The 15,509-nt window shown below is 48.6% G+C and overlaps 1 protein-coding gene across 1 annotated transcript in view; it reads right to left on the reverse strand.

The window, feature by feature from the left end:
• COL23A1 (collagen type XXIII alpha 1 chain) overlaps nt 1–15,509 on the reverse strand; it is a 395,547-nt gene that overhangs the window by 205,352 nt on the left and 174,686 nt on the right. The window contains exons 3-4 of the mRNA XM_069652640.1: nt 4,563–4,589; nt 3,956–3,982 (exon numbers count right to left, since the gene is read on the reverse strand). The gene's annotated coding sequence lies outside the window, so the exon portion shown is untranslated. The remainder of the gene's footprint in view (nt 1–3,955; nt 3,983–4,562; nt 4,590–15,509) is intronic.

Raw genomic sequence — 15,509 nt, forward strand, 5'->3', positions numbered from 1 at the left:
TGGCGCCATATTTATGCGGCAATATTAACCCATTAAACCTGCGAGGGACACCCCCGGAGCACCTATATTATTTTAGAGGGAGCGGGGAACACCCCCGCAACCCCTGCTCCCATTGACCCCAAAAATGATCTCCACTAATAATATCCCTTATGGCTGTTCCCGACGACCATATATATGGCGATATTATTGGTGGGGATAATATTACCTGATACCCTTCCTTCTATGAGACACCCATGTGCCACTTGTCCCGTAGGATATCAAAGCCCCCATCCTAAGGAGCATCACGCTTGTGTCTATATTTCTTTGAAGGTATTAGAATGGGTCCATCTGGTGGCCAATCGCCCTTTATTTTGCACCTACATATTTTGATTTGCGGCTCTCCGTTATAATTGAAACTGGCCACCATTTGGATGGCCTGTCCTCTTTCTACATCCTTTGGGCCTTTATATGCCCCTTTCTTTCTGTGCATGTGTTGCCCAGGATGGGGCACACTGCAGCGGAGCCCGGCTCTCCTAGCCATGTGGCCCAGTGGTAATATGGGGCTACAATATGGCCGGCTCTCTCCCAGTGCCCCACAAGCTTTGCTGACCCATGACTAGATGATACCAACTTTCTATAGACTCGGGCCAGGACCAGCAACTTCTTTTGTCCAGAGCTCCTGAATTTCTCTGATTTTTTTTTTAAGGCACCCGTGGAAAAATGTTCGCAAAGGCACACCCAGCACCCCTCCAAGGTCATGCTATGTGACCTGATGCGCCCAATAACAAACACCATATCCAACTAAGCACCATACATTACCTTACCTCCAGCTGCTATGGCACCTGCCACCCTTCCAAGTGCTTCTTCTCACACCCCTTGTATCACTTTCTCTGGTAAAAACTACACTAAGATGTTTCCCAGCCCACTCCCACGTCATCTAATGCCTGCCTTGCTGCCTTCAGCCAGACAGTTCCTCCTCTGCACTTCCCCCCTCCATCACTTTCAGTTTACATTTTGTAAGGTCTGCGAGACTCAAGCACAGACGGCATAAACACCTGAGGATAAACACTCTCACAAAGTTAAGACAATCAGTGTGACTAATTAGGAGAGCTGGCGGGGCCAGACCCCCTGAATCCAAGCCTGGCCTGGGAGGATGCAGTGCACAGGCTGGATGCGCGGTCAGTGGTCCAATGAGGAGCAGAGCCTGTCTAAGCATTACTAAGGAGCAAGGCCCCAGCTCTCCTGAGCTGATGAAGCATATGCTGCCTGTGGCACGCAAGGAGCTGGCGCCAATGGGTACAGTTTATTATGTGGCTTGTTCTTAATATGAAGAAAGGGGTTCCATGTGCTATAGGAAATATTAGTGCCCGGCGAGGGACAAACAGATTGTTATAAACTATCTGATCGGCCCTCGCCGGGTCCTTATCAGCCTGACAAGGCTCTGGTCGTGGCCACGTCCTTCCGCAAGTGGCCGCCATGGAAAGGGAGTAAGTGTAGTCCCTTCTCCTGTTCCATGGTGGGCAATTTTTGTTTTCTTTTTTAAATCTTTCTAATGGCCACCATGGAAAGGGAGAAAAGGACTACATGTAATCCCTTCTCCCGTTACATGGTGGCCATCTTCTTTGTTTACTATTTTTAACTGTTTTAAATGGCCCCCATGAAAAGGGAGAACAGACTTTGTTTCCCGTACCATGGCGGCCATTTTATTTTTTGGTTGTAAAACGCTGGAGCGTCTCGCAACCAAATAAACACATTATTAGTACCCTTGCTAATGGGGCGGATTACTAATAGCAATACGCCCCTCACCAGGGGGGCATTACCATCTCTGGTAATGCGCCGGGGCATTACCTGACGCAGCATGACCCCTGTCTTGGGATTATTGCTTAACTATTGCTAGAAACAATTAATGGTAAAAGGTGGCAAAAGGTGCCATAATGCATCGAATGGCCAATCCATAGAACTCTCCACAACCACTTTGAAATGTGAACCTAGTTCCAAGAAGTAGGGTCTGCATGCAGAACGTTAACTATGAACGCATTCTGACTCACAATTCCTATAGCTCTTGCAGAGTGTCACGAGTGAGTACCTATTTTTTTTGTTTACAGCCAGTGTCAACTGTAGCAGTTGGCCTCTTAGTCTGCAAGGCCTGCCCGTTTTCACCGTCCACTCGCGGATAAAGCGGATGCTCCTAGGGGGAAAATTAGGGGGACACCGCCGTTTGGCACAATGACTGCTATACACTTGAATAACTTCCCATATCAAAGGTAGAGCTACTGATGTGTTTAATATGAAACACCAAGAGTAGCAGTTGGACTCGTTGTGCTTTCCTCATTAGAGAGGAACCATCTTGCGTAAAACCCGTAGACCCCCCTCCCCCCCCCCAAGAGGAGACGGCCATGACACTTTCTTTCATTTCTTTCTCTGGGGCATGAGGGTGTGACAGCGGTCTGGGAAGGCAGATGACCCAGGAAGCGGGTTGTTAAATATGATATGGGTTGATATCAGCAAGATGCCCTGGAGATGCGGCAAAGTTCCCTATCTGCCCAGGTATCAGGGGCCCCAGGAGCCTGCACAGGTATCAGGGGCCCCAGTAGCCTGCACATGCAGACGTGTTTTATTTGATAACGCTTCATACTGCGGAGGATCATTTGGGGGGTGGTTATTTAATGGATATTATTGGGGCCCAAGCACTGCATTAAAATAAGTGATATTAAACACCCACACTCAGAACAGGTTTCATGATGTTTTAGTAGCAGCACCAATCATGTATATTCATTCATACTTTTGCATCATGGAAATAAAGCACGTCCGGTATTGCCGAAAGTACCCGTAAAAGTTACCTCCCCACCCTAGGTTCACAACCATTCATCAATGTCGGCCATGTTGCTTAGTCTAGGCAGTAGTAAGCAAGGCCATTAGGTCTTGTTTCTATGTTCATTAAACATCTGCATAGTGTAATATCGGCCTAGGCGTTTCTGAAACGCTTCCTAGTATATATTTTTTACATTTATCTCGTACATTTTTATTTTTCTGCTCCCAATTGAACGTTGGTGCCCTGCCTACAATGCACCGTTTTTTGCAGAAAAAACATGATAGCATAGGGGTCTTCCCTGCATGGCCTTGGCGAGAGGCGAGGCCCACCGCCACTGCGCCTGTGATGCACGTTTCCTACACCAGTCTGGCCGAGCAGACATGTTGGGATCAGGGCAAACTTCTGACACTCCGGTTATAAGAGCTGCATGAGTCATCCCGCCAAATCCACCATTATAGTGGTGGGAGTGCGCGGGCGGAGCTCCACCAGGCTTATGAAGCCATTTAGTCGGGCCTCCTCGTTAGTAATAGGCCTTCGTTATCACTCACTACCCGGCAACCCAACCCGTCATTGTCATGTGACAGACTACAACCCCTCCACATATGAAAGGCAGAAGCCCTTTGAAAAACGAAGACCACATGAAAAGAAACAGCTCCATTTGAAAGCGAAGCTTCCAGAGGGAGAGCATTCTTGACCCCGCACGAAAAGACACGTGACCCCAGTTCAAAGCCGCGCGCATGCCTCGGAGACATGAGGGAAGACCCCGACACCGGATACACGTTCGCAGCTTTCTGCTGGACGGGCGAGGGGATTGTTGGCCACTCCTGGACATTTGTTGCACTCCACCTCTATGACAGAGCCCACAGAAATGATAACACATGCAAACATGCAGGCACTTGGCAAATGTGGACATCCGGGCCTGTTCAGAATGAGAGGCCTTCGAAGTTGCAATCCACTTTAGTCTGTACTTTACTACATAAATCAGGTAAACGCAACGGTGATGTGTTTTCCACTCTAATGTCTGCTGTTTCAGAGCACTTGAGGAAAGCAAGCAACACACAGCGATGCCCATTGCGCAATTAACCAATCTACCACAACTCGCAATAGTTTAGTACACAGCGTGCGAAATATTTGAAAAGAGCCATGGTCCAAGGTACTACTTACGCGAGGGCCTATGTCGCCTTGTTCACCCTGCGTGAGACAGACACAAACAGACATGGTCATGACAATTAAGGTCCGGCAAGCCATTCACCCCAATGGGTCGGTCCTAAGTGTGGAAGCCGCGCGAGCAGGTGCTGATGGGGCGCCAGCTGCCATGGACTGGCTGGGCTGCAGAGACAGGAGGGCAAGTAACTATGTGCAGGAATGGCTAGAAAGAAAGGCACTGCCGAACTGGAGTGCAGCGGGGAGCGGGAGGGATACAGGGCTGGGGTGCGTGGACCTAAAAAGGGGCAGAGTGCTAAGTACTGAGGTGATTCTGCCTGGGCTGTCTACGGCTTGAATGCATCTGGGTGCTTATACATTGCACCCTCTTACATTGCTTCTCAACAGCCAGCCAATCAGATTGCAGCAATAGACTAGGATTATTTCCCACAAGTAAATAAGGAGAATCCACGAGAAGAGCTGAAGAAACACTGAATCCCAACTTGAGCGGGACAGGATGGCAATGGTGGTGGGCGCGGCCGCGTGTAAAGTGAGGGAACAGACAGAGAAACGGGCAGGCTGCCGTCCAGTACCGCGACATGCGTTATATACTGCATACATGACCTACCTTTTCCCCTTTTGGTCCGGGTGGTCCCTGTTGAAGAAAGACAATCGGTTAACATGGAGGAAATATGAAATTGTTTTTCTCATCACCCTCTGAAGTGAAAATGCTATGTTACTCAAACTGTTATACCTACACCTGTATTTTTTTTTAACTTGCATTTTATTGGCATTTTGTCAAGATACATCACAATTTCCCCACTCAACCTTTCCTCCACCTCCTGCCCACACCCTACCCACAGAGCCCCCTTCCCCCTCCCTATAGAGATGTTGCAACGTGACTTTCTCCCAATGAACCCAGCGCTACCTCCCCCTCCTCCAGGGGCGTAGTCTCTTGCCTTCTCAATTCCCGCTTTCCTCCCTGCAAAGACACCCTTCCCACCCCCTCTACCAACCTCCCCTCCCCCTGACCTTCCTGGCCTTCTTTGTTCCGAACCCTCTTGGACCTGTAACCGGTCATCGAAGGTCTTGCCTTGCTCCCTCTGCTCCCTCAAACCAGGCCTAACCTCAAGGCACTGTCCCATTCCCACAGGAACTTTTGGTGATCCCCCTGTGTCGAGTAAGTCACCCGTTCAAAAGCAACAAAGTTCCATATTTTTCCCACCTATTCGTGTTCCGAGGGGGCACATTTCAGCTTCCATTTTTGCGCCACCACCAGCATCGTGGCCAACCTTTAAATTTACGTGTGCCTTCTTTTGTGCCTTCGACGGTAGATTCCCCAACACCTCTCCCATTCCCAACATGGCTTCCTCCATATCCCGAGCTCTGGGACCCAAAGATTGTACCTATTGCCTTCCCCACCATATCCCAGAAGGGCTGTATCGACAGGCTGTATTATGCTGACAGAGTACCCTGTTAAGAGTCGCTGCTACTCCCGTGCTGAAGAATCATTGGCCGGCGAGAGGACGAATCCTGAAGTAGACTGCGACTACGGTTGCTCGGCGGGCCCCAACAGAAGGACTCATATAGCTTAAGGTCTCGGGCTTACAAATACACAAACGTGTATTATGAGCGCCAAGTATAGCAAAATCAGTGTCAAATCTGGCATCGCATACTATAGCCCCTCCATCCTACACTTCAAGAAGGACCTAAAGACCCCGCTCCGAGAACATCTCACCAATTGCTCTTCCCTCCACTCAACGCAACTTCTCCCCACCCGAGCTCCCCCCTCCACTTCTCCCTAAGCTGTTCCCCCAGCCCCTGGTAAAACACTTTGTAGCTTCCCAGTTAGGCTGCCGTTTATAAAATCCAATACATAGTACATATGCATCGCCATTCCACACTGAACCTCATGCCTAAGGAGTGGAGGGTCTCTTGGACTGGAATGACGTGCTGCTCCCACAGCACTCACTGAAAGCACACACTGGAATGACTGTCAGCCACACCTGTATTTCATCACGTTTCAACATGCTGGATGCCATTCCTTACACCATAGTCTCTCAAGCCGATACCACAAGGCTATTCTACAGCGCCTTGTATAATACGCTTCTGCCATTAGCATTGCGTCATAGCAGTGCGCACTTTTTGATTCAGCTTTTCGGCATGGCCAAGGTTTTCCGTGACAACCAGAGTCTGGATTGTGGAGGTTAGCTTGGACTTGTGTGTTGTGAGTCGTTGTTTCGGGGTGTTGGGTAGTATGGCCCCAGGGGTGGTTCTTGGTGTCAGAGATGTTGCCAAGGTCTGGAAAAGACCTGGGGCTACGCTGTTGGGACTGTCGGGACTCGGGGCTCGCTAGCCTTTTGGTTGTAGCCCCTGAGCTTCTATCCGGGGTATAGCCTCCTCCACACTCCCTCTGCTTGGTGTGCGGTGTTTGCTGGGAATTGATCGGCTGTCTTGTTCTCATAGTGGGATGGCGTGCAAATAGCGCACGGGCGACGAATTGCATGAGCGGCTTTGGCACAGCTGTTTCCCACTTTGGAATGCACCTCTGGATTCCCAGGTTGTACTTGGCAGAGGTGAGTGGAACCTCCAGGGAGTGTTGGCTTGCGTCCATCTCCTTCTGTGAAGTATAGATCATTGCTTATGGCCTGCTGTGTTTGATCGAAGCTCGCAGTGCCTGGAAGGGTGCTGACACACTGTAAAGCGCTATATATATATATATAGTGGTCAAAGTGCATCATCAGATATGTTTTATTGCGTTTAATGGCAAAAAGTAGAGGAACTGTGGCTTCCCCAGGGAAGAGGTAGGCGGGTGCATTGAGCAACGCGTGTGTGTAGGGGTTGCATCTGGGGCAGGTTGACAGTGAAGGGTGTGAAACAGGCAACAGAAAGTGGCCCTATATATTGTTTTTATTTTTCTCCCAGTTGCAACATGGTTATACCACCTCCACTCCCTGATCACGACGACTCCACTGGAAGCTCTTGGCACGATGTGTCTGAACAGATGCAGCTTCACCGTGGGCCTGAAACTAGGAAAACCTGTGCGGCCATTCGTGGAATTTGGGAACATAGTCCAAAGCCTGTGCCCCAAGATGGAAACGCATCTCCTCTCTCCCAACAGAGCCCTAGGGACGGATAACCTGTGATCATCCAAAGGCAAAAGGTTCCACACCGCCATATCCCACATGATGCTACCCTTAAGGTAAGCAGGGGCAGCCCACCTGCACGCATTTGAGGACTATGCAGATAAGATTAAGCTGAAGTCCCCTCCCTACTTTACTGGAGGAAACGGCGGGTTCCCGTTAGCAGATCGGACAGGGTCACTTTTCCTACACCTAGAAATCGATCACCTTTTCGGCCATTCGGAGTCTGCTAATAAGGTTCATTGAAGTACCCCCACAGGAGCGCTTTACCCCATAGTCCACCCGGCCAGTGACTAAGCCTCGGTCTATAACTGCACGTGTCCAGCAGCATGAAGGGTCAAATCTTACAAAGCTGCGGGATATCAAAATGGCCTCCTTTGCCAAGAGCATGGACCATTATCATCTATCATACCTGAGCATTTCACCTGAAAGGACAAATTAACGAGTTTAAAAAATCAGAGGGTAGGGGGGGGGTGAAGAATGAGGGGCGACTGGTTCTTGATGTTAGCACAACCTCCTCCATCTCCCTCCTGGCTAAGATCTAGCCAGCTATAACCCACTCAGGCGGAGATGCCATCCAGACTGCGTAAACGTAGGGCTAAGCAGATAGCAGTTTTGCTTCACCTGCTGTAGGGGGGTGGAGGGGCGATGAAGAGGTATGCTTTACATGGAAAACAGCTTCCACTATTGGCCTGTATAGGCCCCGAATTGGGGCTAGCAATAGAAGATAAGAGCATGTCGAATGGGCAGAATGGGCGGGAAATGGAAGCAGCTCAATCTGTTCTAACTGAATGCTGCACAACTGATCGGTTGTACATGGTTATGCTGGCAAACCTAGCGCATGAACATGACAACATCAAGAGTGATTTATTTTGGGAGAATTGCCTAAACACAGCTAATAAGTCTTGGCACGTCGCACTTTATCAAGTTTGGCAGAGGGTTCAACATTCTTTGAAGTTTTAGGCGCACAGTGTTGCTAATAACACTGATAATAAGTGTTTCATGGTCTAAAGGCTTGATGCTGTGGTCATTTTTGGAATATAACTAGGAAATCGTTTTAAAGTATTATTATATTTTATATCTGGTGAATAAGATAATTTATCGGAGTATTGTACACATGTTAAAGAAAATATGAATTGTGTCTGATTTTGGTGTTGTGAAAAGTTCTTAAGAACTACAACACAATAAAGATGAATTGAACTGAAATACAGTAAAACCACCTCCTGGTAAGCAGCCACTGGATGCTTCAGGAAGCAGGGCCAGCGGGAGGGCAGGGAGGGCCTACATTTGAACTGGACGTGCTGGTCTGAAGAAGCGGACCTGCAACGTCTTTCTGGGTGTTAAAGTTATTTGAAGTATTCAACGATGGCGAAGCAGTTGGTTTCATAGCAGTGGTCCCCCAATCGGGCAAACGCTGCTCCTCACAGCAGTGCTTTGTGGGCGAGGATATACACACTGCTGCTACTTGGGCACTAGGTGCTTTGTGATAGAGAGGGAGGGGTTTGTGAGGAAAGGGCGATAGGCCAGTTGCCAACCCGGAGGTGTTGATGCTTGCAGATGGGAGGGACACATTCTCTGTCTGCTAGTAAGATTCTGTGTGAGTTGTGTTCGAGCACGTGGGGTTTGTGGCAAAAGAGAGGAGCCACAGGGGGGGTGTGTCTTGCTTGGTTGCTTGCCAACCAGTATGGGAGGTTGTGTGGAGGACTGTACTGTGGTAGGTTGGCAGGCAAGGTGTGGTGGCTGCTGGGTGTACTTCCAGGTCACTGTGAGCAGTGACAGGTGGACACATTTAGGATGATCCAGTACTTGTACTGTGGTAGGTTGGCGGGCAAGGTGTGGTGGCTGTTGGGTGTACTTCCAGGTCACTGTGAGTAGTGCCAGGTGGACACATTTAGGATGATCCAGTACTTGTACTGTGGTAGGTTGGCGGGCAAGGTGTGGTGGCTGCTGGGTGTACTTCCAGGTCACTGTGAGCAGTGACAGGTGGACACATTTAGGATGATCCAGTACTTGTACTGTGGTAGGTTGGCGGGCAAGGTGTGGTGGCTGCTGGGTGTACTTCCAGGTCACTGTGAGCAGTGACAGGTGGACACATTTAGGATGATCCAGTACTTGTACTGTGGTAGGTTGGCGGGCAAGGTGTGGTGGCTGCTGGGTGTACTTCCAGGTCACTGTGAGCAGTGACAGGTGGACACATTTAGGATGATCCAGTACTTGTACTGTGGTAGGTTGGCGGGCAAGGTGTGGTGGCTGCTGGGTGTACTTCCAGGTCACTGTGAGCAGTGACAGGTGGACACATTTAGGATGATCCAGTACTTTCCCATGGTTTAATTAACCAATGCTTGAATTTGCCTTAACAAATCCACGTGAGGATAGCTCAGGGGCAATGTGCTCGTCTTGGAATCAAGACGACACTGAGAAATGCAGGTTCCAGTCCCGGGTCCGCGCTTAGAAGCCTTTGTGTATTAAGTGCGTTATAAATAACACATCATATCACATTGACATTTCAGTAAAAGGTTGCTCAACAAATCACAGATACAGCCCACATATGTCTTGGGGGAGCTCTGCTCTTCCTTGGATGCAGCATATGCAGCATATGCTGTGTGGCTGTGTGGCTGTGTGGCTGTGAACTTGGCTTTTTCATCCAGAGAAAAGTGGGTCCAACGAAAACTGTTCGACCAGTCATTTCATCCTGTTTTGGATTCCTCTGTGTCCGGGGCCTTGGAACTGTTAGGGCAAGTGGAGGCGGTCGCCACTTAGAGGGCGATGCCTGGAGACACCGCTGTGCAACCTGCGTGAAAGGAAGCGGTGAGCGTAGTCCTGCGCCCGCCTATTGCAATGTCTACAGGTGGCTGTGATTGCAGACTTGCAGGAGTGGCCCCGACTGCATGTGGGGAAGTGTTTCAGGACAGATGTGCAGTTCAGTTACTTGGGATTCCATTGCGGGGCACACGCTCGGTCCCTTGCATACCCGGCAAGCCACCAGCGAGGAATTGTATAGGAATCATAGACCACAAAGTGGCAAGGCTGACCCAGCTCCTCCTGGTAGAATTGGTCTTGGATTAACTCTTTAAAGGTACCTTTGGCATTGAGGACCAGCGTAGAGGGATTCTTGGCCGCTCTCTGAGAGTAAACTAGATATTTCTCTAGAGCCGTAAGGGTGCTCACGGCATCGTTCCACAAGATTGCATGTACTATTCCTCTTCTTCACGGTAGCAATTTGTGGTCTCATGTAGTGTTTACTAACGGAGTTAGTGGTTGTTGATGTATCTTTGTCCCAGGAGGATAGGCTAGCTCAGCAGCAATGTGCTCGCCTTGGAAACAAAACAACACTAACCAACACAGGTTCAATCCCCGGGTCTGCGCTTAATAAAATACGCAACTAAGACACATTCCTGTAAAAGCGTGTGAGCGCTTTAAAAATGCTAATAAATAAAATAAAAATGTGTGGTAAGTACCTGTGAGCCAGTCTGTACAGTAACTCCTCAGACCTGTGCCCACCGTGAGTGGCATTCTTTGGTGGTGCAGGAATCCTGCCTGCCTGGCTGGCCCCTCAGCTTCTGTGTGCTCCAGCACTTCTATGCCCAGGTCTTGCTGAGAAGACAGCCAAGCAAAGGCATCATTTATGCAACAAGTCTGGCTAATGCCAATCGCTGTTTGTGCGTGTTGACATGCAGTGCCATGTGACTGTGGGAATAGAAGCAGCTGCCCTTTTCATTTCTCACGCGCCATCACATCTGTGGAGCGCCCAGACCCGAGGTTTTACCCACACCAGCAAGGGGAGCAGGATCGCGGACGGGCACCCAGCAGTTAACATCTGTGTTTTATAATTGGTCAAACTTGATCCATTGCAAATGTGAAGGGAAAAATCAATTTCATTTTTTGGGTCCAAAACAAGATGACGACTCATCTCCCCATTGATGGTTGTTTTGATGCTGGCTATGGGAAGGCTCACTGGCCCCTGGGCCACATCGCGGACCGGCAAGTTTCATTGAATACCCTGTTTTCTCTCTGAAACGGCCCTCATATGAATATTTCCTCTTCTTCAGAGTCCTCCCCATGTGCCCTCCTCATTTCTCAATTGCAGATCTATCATCGTCTTTGGCTGGCACGACGGCCACCACATATTAATTTCTCTCGCGAAGCACCAGTGCTGGAAGACATTGTTCAGAATCAGAATCGCCTGAATTGTGGTCAGGCCTTGTGGAATTGCATTCACCTGAACAGCTGTGGCGCTCTGTTTTGTTGCTTTGATGACTGCAGCACCTATACATTGACGTCCAGCCCCTGATGAAGGCATGGGAGGGCGTGACCCATTGAAACACGCGTCAGCATTGTAGCCGCCAAATGCCAACGCTGACTTCTGCGGAGAATTCAGAGACGGTTTTTAGGGTCTATGTGATAGGTGTTCATGCTTGTTTCACTGAAGTATTCACTGGCTCTGGAATTTAGCTCAGGGGCAATGTACTTGCTTTGGAAACACAGGTTCGAATCCTGGTCCGTGCTAAGAGAGAAGTCTCCAGTATTGAGTGCGTTATAAAAGATTAATTTGATTACGTATTCAGGTGTGCAATGCCAACATTCGGCATTTAGGGTTCCGAAATCTATTGACTATGGTTTAATCACAATATAGAGTGGCCCACAGATTGGCACATATGTGTGACTGTTTAGTTGGTTTTTGTGTTGTTGTTGCATGTGATGCTTCATTGTGTTTTTGCATAATTAGACTTTGCTTGCCTTTACCTGTACCAGGAATCTTTAGAAAGATTGTTTGAGGCTGGCCAGCTGCGAGTCTTTTTGTTTTTTGAAGCAGCTACCTGCACCCAGGCTGTCACAAACGCCATGCACCTTCCGTTAACCTGCCCCGCCTCCGTTTGAGAACCTTGCCAGTTCTTTATGTCCCTGAATTCCCCCGCTGCTTCACCCCTTCCCTTTTCCTTTCCTCCGCAGACTATGGTCTGAATCCATCAGGATTCGTGGGCGATCTGAATGACACAGGGCCTAGTAAGATCGTTGTTTTGTCCTGCCTCTGTTTCCCCCTCCTTGTCTTGTCGCGCCTAGAAACACTTGCAATATCATATCAGGTGGGTGCACAATATGCCATTTTCCCGACACACCCCAGCACGTTCAAGCCACTGCGTTCCCCTAAAATAGACATACATGGTTGCTATGGAAATATCTATAGATAAAAACAGTCCTTTTTGCTTAATATGTGGCAGGCTCTGAGTCGTTTCAGAATAAAGAGGGTATGGAATGGCGAGGGGCCCTATAGAACTGGAAGGATGCAGCACTCTAGGTAGCCTACGGAACCTCTCGATGGAATTGAAGAGAATGCCTAGGGCTGCCACCCAGCACAAAATGGATGCACAAATGGATAACACAATCAAAAAGAGGTTGGGGGTTCGGGGTGGTGGGATTAGGGGACCATCAGTTCTTTCAAAGATAAAAGGGACGGTGGTCACCACGTAGGATTGGTGGTGCACAGTGAGGCTACAGAGTGGGGAAGAAGCGGAGAAAACAAACTCCAGAAAGAGGTTTTTCTGGAAGAAGTCTAGTCTTCCATTGGCTGGCTTGCTGCTTCTCTATGTAGCAGGCCTTCTCCTGCCCAGTTTACACCCCCACATCTCAGATCCGCTGCCTGCAGCCTATCACCCCTTGCCTACTCTCACTGCCCAAGTGACAGACTCCCAGACTCCCACACAAACCGCCCAGCCAGATAAACCGTCCCAAAGGCAACCCTACCGCACTCCCCAGGAGTAAAACTCAGCTGACGTCCCAAAACGAACTAGATCGAGCGGAAAGGTGGGTGTGCAGGTTCCCCCTTTAAGCTGTGCCTTTGGCACTACAGGGTGGGTGCGAACAGGAGATAAGGCAAGTAAAGAAAAGGAGCAAAAGCGATGTGATGAGAACAAAATCTGTTATTTTTCAGAAACTTCACAACTAAGGTTTTAAAAAAAGATACAGTATGATCCGTGAGTTTATGAGTGTGCAGGAAAGCAAGCAGTCCAGAAGGGGGGCCGTCCTGATCTTCTCTGCGCCTCTGAAAATCCATGCACTAGGCAGAGAAGAGAGTAGACGGTAGGTTAGTCTTTGCTTGAATACCAAAGGAAACTTCCCCTTAGAATTAGACTAGCAGAAGGGAAAGCCAAAACTAAATACCAAGAGGAAACCAATGAGTACGTGCAGCAGATTGGTGCTGTCCCGGGCACAGCAGTGTTGCCACAGCATTTGCGTTGGACCCAGCAGGGTCTTTCCTCGATAGGCTGATATCATATCGAGTACACCTCAGACTCTGGGGGGGCGAGGGGGCGAGGGGACAGCGCAAGAACTGGAGTGGGGGTGCGCTGGGGGACAAGAGGGGCCATGAAACACACAACCTTTGCCCAGGCGCGATGACAGGCACTGTCAAGAACCCAAAATGGGTTCACAAACATCAAATCAAACCCACTTGAATGGCAGTCCCATCGTGCCTGCACTGATACGGTGGGTGGACATACACAACTCTCAGAAGGTCGTGGGCTTGCTTTGGGATTGGCTAGGGAGGGGTCTGACATGGGGTCAAAAGGAGCCATTGGCGAGGTTTGAGATCTGTGGAAAGTCATTTGGAGGGGTTGGAAAAAGAACACTGCGCCAAAAATAGAAGATTGAAAAACGAAAAAGAATCGCCTATGATCACATGGACTAGTGATTGTCAGGAGAAAGTAAGACATGAAATTGGAAGACTTTTGAAGAATGCTTGGGGAAGAATGCGTGAATGAATTGCTGGGGAGGCCTGGAGTAGGAATACAGTAGATCGGTACTTATTCGACTCTTTTGATCACCCCCCTCCCCACCGCCCAACGATGTGGTAATCGCCCACCTCACTCCCCCGTCATTGTCTTATGTGTGCTATTAGTCTTCCCCCTTTATTTGGTGCAATGTTTATTCGTTCAAATACTGTAGGGGATTACTTTATTCTCCGAAAAGTGTATATCAGTACCCTTATACATGTATAATGTTTGGTTTAACTAGTGTTGGAAAACTTCTAATAAAAGGAATTGCATTAGAACAGACATCTCAGTCCTTCCTGGTGCCACCTTAGCATGCCTGGCCTTCCCTTGGCACAGCAGCGCCTTACTGCAACTGTTGTTCCAGGCTTAGTATTGGATGCGCCAGCTACTCAATACAGTAAGCAGACACCGGCCACTTAAGCATCAACCTGATCATTTGAATGTTCATCCATGAAGGGCAAACGTTTCTCCAAACTGTCCTTGTCCCTGGGTCAAAATATGATCAGAACAAGCATTGGCAAACTAACAGTGTTGGCTTTTGTGTAGGCATGGCATAGGCATTTGCAAGGCACCGGCATAATGGAACTACCTGGCCATCAGCTAGCAAAAGCTGGAACATTGCGTTATAACCTGGCATAGGAGGGCAATGTTAGGCAAATGCCAATCTAATACCTAAATCCACACACAAACTCTAGGCTATGCCAATAATAGTTTTTAACAGGACTTAAGCGCAAATCACGCAGTTGAAGCTGCACTTGGTTAAGACATGTTTTTATTGAATCAGTAGCATATACAATTGAGCCATTAACTCTCAGCAGACTGTTTAGCAGTAGTACTGTCAGACAAATGCCTGATGTTCCTGCTTAAAAGAGCTGGCCCAAAGAGATCCTAGCAGGATGTGGTGTGGCCAGGGAGGAGAAGGTAGTGAATGGAAACGCCCAGAGGGGTTAGCATGTCTAAGGGCAGTCAATCGGCGGGTACATAGACAAACGTACACTCGCCGGGTGTCCCTCTTCACATGTCTTCTCCCTCTTTACTCTCCCCCAAAATGGAATAGTTTCAGCTTATCAGTGGCGCTTAGCTGCCACCAAATAGCCAAAACTAAACATGCAAGCTATTCGTTGCTCGGCCTTTGTGGTAATCGTAAGACCTCCATTCTATCACCTTTCCTGGGATAGGCATGTCAACACACAACTTGCCAGGCCAATAACTGAGAACCATTGAGTTAGGTATCGTTTATGCAAGCACTCGGAGACAACTGAGTTTGTGCTTCATTCTACAGAAAATATGGATTGTGAAGTTTAAATTCAACTGTACATACGACCTTGTAAAAGAACATCTCTGTAAATATCATTCTGGCCCATGAAAGTTGACATTCAACCATGCTGTCCAATTCCGAACACTGAGGCCAAATTTAGCGCAGTTTCATCAGCATTTTCATAAGTGAAATGAGCCCCCCCCAAAAAAAAAGTTGTTTGTATGGGCCCTTTTATAGGTGATGAAAACTGCACTACTTGGCTAGTAAACTTTTCCTTGAATTGTCCACTTCCATTTTAGGAGATGTTATGCACATACCTAGAGAGCTTTGCTTGAAATAGGGCTTTTCTCAACAATTTTGAAAATCACGTGAGTCAAACTTGAGCTATTCACTTTTTCAAGGTC

The sequence above is a fragment of the Ambystoma mexicanum genome, chromosome 3p (genome assembly GCF_040938575.1).
Source record: "Ambystoma mexicanum isolate Mex_15411 chromosome 3p, UKY_AmexF1_1, whole genome shotgun sequence".
NCBI classification, from domain to species: Eukaryota; Metazoa; Chordata; class Amphibia; order Caudata; family Ambystomatidae; genus Ambystoma; species Ambystoma mexicanum.